General features: G+C 53.9%; 1 non-coding gene across 1 annotated transcript; it reads right to left on the reverse strand.

The window, feature by feature from the left end:
- MIR4331 (microRNA 4331) lies at positions 1,032–1,111 on the reverse strand. The gene has a single exon (NR_038584.1). It is a non-coding gene; the product is annotated as a microRNA 4331 (primary transcript).

The raw sequence follows: 3,201 nt of genomic DNA on the forward strand, positions 1-3,201 counted from the left end.
TCTTTCCATTTTTATGGCCACATCTGGGGCATATGGAGGTTCTCAGGCTAGGGGTTGAATCAGAGCTGCAGCTGCTGGCCTACCCTACAGCCACAGCAACACCAGATCCAAGCTGCATCTGCGACCTACGCCCAGCTTGGGACAACAGGGATCCTTAACCCACTGAGTAATAAAAATACAAAACAAACAAATAAACAAAAAACGGAGTTCCTATTGTTGCTCAGAGGAAACAAATCTGATTAGCATCCATGAGGACTCAGGTTCGATCCCTGGCCTTGCTTGGTGGGTAAGGATCCGGGGTTGCTATGAGCTATGGTGTAGGCTGCAGACACGGCTCAGATCCTGTGTTGCTGTGGCTGTGGTGTAGGCCGGCAGCTGTAGCTCCAATTTGGCCCCTAGCCTGGAAATGTCCATATGCCTCAGGTGCGGCTCTAAAAAGACGAAAGACAAAAATAAAAATAAAAATAAAAACACCCATCGAGTGAGGCCAGGGATTGAACCCACATCCTCACAGAGACAGTGTCAGGTCTTTAACCCACTCAGCCACAATGGGAACTCCTGTCTCTCTGTTTCTCTCACTGTCTCAGTCCCTCTGTCTCTCAGGCTCTGTGTCTCCCTCTCTCTCTGATCTGGCCTCTCTGTGCACAAACACAATTATGGTTGTTTCCCTGAGCCTCCCCTTCACCCAGGAGATGAGAGTTGGGAGCATCTGGGTTGCCAGGTCTATAATTAGGACCAGGCCCTGGAACTACTCAAGGGCAACCTTGCAGAGAGCGATGCAAAGAGATGGAGGGGTTCCACGCCAGGGCTCTGCTGTGGCCACACTGACTCTCGTGGAATTGGAGGCAGCAGGGTGTGGTGGCTGGGACCTGCCGTGCCGGCCTCAGGCGGCCCCTCCCCACACCCTGGGGAGGTCCTGGGAACTGCCTTGGGCACGTGGCCCGTGTCCTTCTCCTTCTCCTCTGCCCTGATGCAGCCATGGGGCTTCTTTTTTTGTTTTTAGGGCCTCACCCAGGCCAGAGGTTGAATTGGAGCAAAGCTGCTGGCCTACACCACAGCCACAGCAATGCCAGATCTGAGCTGTGTCTGTGATCTACGCCATAGCTCATGGCAATGCTGGATCCCTGACCCACTAAGCCAGGCCAGGGATGGAACCTGCGTCCTAATGGATGCTAGTTGGATTCATTTCCACTGTGCCGCAAGGAAACTCTTACAATGGGGCTTCTTTGATGCATAGCTCAGGAGGGGCTCCTGGGGGCCCTGGGTGTGGGTGGAGGGAGACTTGGGCTTCCACCTACAGAGAAGCTCTTCCTGAGGGTTTTCTGAAGACCTTTCCTGTCCCCTCCTTGGAGCTGGGCGTGTCCCCAGGCACCTGCCATCACGCAGTGAATGAGCCAGACTTGGTCCTTGTCTGCACAGAGCTGTCGGTCACTTGGGGGTGACAGCCGCAGTGAGTCCTAACATGGTGATGGATGCCAGAGGGCTGGGGGCACCTCCAGGGGAGCCACTCTCTCCAGGGGACCCCTGATATCCCCTCCCCAGAATGCACACATGGGCAGGAAAAGCCCAGTGGGTGTGGCATCTCTGAGGTGTCGGAATGTTGGCATCTGCATGTGTGTGGATGCTAAGAAAGCCACGGGATCGAGCGGCTGCAGATTCATCCGGGAGCCTTGAAAGGCAAGTTTCTAGGACTCATGCCCAAAGGTCCCGAGTCTGAAGGGCTAGGTTGGGCTGGGGACTTTTCGCTTTTGAAAGGTGGTCCCGATGGCCTGGGAGCAGGAGAGGTTTGGTGTGTTGGGAAAGGCTGGCCTGGAGCAGTGGAGCTTCCCGCCTCCTGGGCTGCTGGTGTCAGGGGCGGGGTCTTAGCTGTATCCCCAGGGGCTCTCCTGGCCCCCAGCACCTTCTGACTTCCCATGGTCTCTGGGGACCCAACAGCTCTGAGGTCAGGGATTGGAGAAAAGTCTCAGTGCACACGCTGCCCTCTTGCTTGGGGTTTTGGTTTTTCCTGCAGTGTTGGCGTCAGGCAGCGGTGGACGAGAGGTGCTGTCTAGAACATGGGTGTGTGTTTACCTCTCAGTTTCCAACGCTCAGCTGAGAGCAGCCCATGCAAGGGGGACCGTGAGCCCCTGGTGATTTGCCAAGGCGCTGCTCAGCACCCGCTCTCCTGTGATGCCTTCCTCCCTGCTCCCCCGCCTGCTTCCGTAAACAAGCAGGCAGTGACTGTTTGCAAATGCCCGTGGATGGTGGAGCAAGAACCCCCAGTGTTCAAGTGAGTTGTTGCTACATAAGCAGCAGATGTCAGCAAGGCCAGAGGTTGGTGCCTGAGGGAAGGGCTCCGTTTCCATCAACGGGGGACATCCTGGGGGCTCTTATTACGAACTTTAGCTTTTTTGATTTTTCCTGCATTTGTCACTGTCTTTCCTCTGTCTCCTGAGCTGGGCATGACGCTTTCCTGCTACCTGCCAAGACCAGGACCAGCACTCAAGTGGCAACCCAAGACCTGAATTCATTTCCAAAAGGGTGGAATTCCTTTTGTTTCTGAGACTAAGTCATGATCGGTTACTCCTGGAATTCTCATTCATCATTCCTGTTTCTTAAACACACTGTGGATGAGCAAAGGCTAAACAGGTGCCAGGAAAGCTTTGTGTCTGTGGATCGCTTGGAAGGGGACCCTCTCCTGGAGCCCTTGGTATCCACTGCCACCTCTTGGGCAGCCCTGCCAGCGTCCCCCCACCAGCCAGGTCTCAGCTGACCTTGGTCTCTGGGAAAGAGGGGCTTCTGCCCCACCCCTTCTAGAGCACACTCAGGATGTGGGATCTTATTAGCAAAGATTAGAGCGTCAAGCAATGTCCTGACGGTTCTTTCAGGAATGGCTGGCAAAGGAGATGTTTTTTCAGGCACTTCAGGGCACAGGGCACAGAGGAGTGAGGACGAGATGGTTGACTTATTTATGATCAATGACATTTTCAGCAACGTGATGGATTTGGAGGGCATTGCGCTCAGTGAAAAAAGTCAGACAGAGAAAGACAAAGACTGTATGATATTACCTATATGTGACATCTCAAAAAAGATACAACAAACCCGTGAGTGTAACAAAAAGAAAGTCGAGTCACAGATGCAGGGAATACACTAGTGGCGATGAGTGGGAGAGGGGACATGGTCTAAGGATGGGGTGGTGAGAGGTACAAACTATTAGGTATG

The sequence above is a fragment of the Sus scrofa genome, chromosome 6, assembly GCF_000003025.6.
Source record: "Sus scrofa isolate TJ Tabasco breed Duroc chromosome 6, Sscrofa11.1, whole genome shotgun sequence".
NCBI classification, from domain to species: Eukaryota; Metazoa; Chordata; class Mammalia; order Artiodactyla; family Suidae; genus Sus; species Sus scrofa.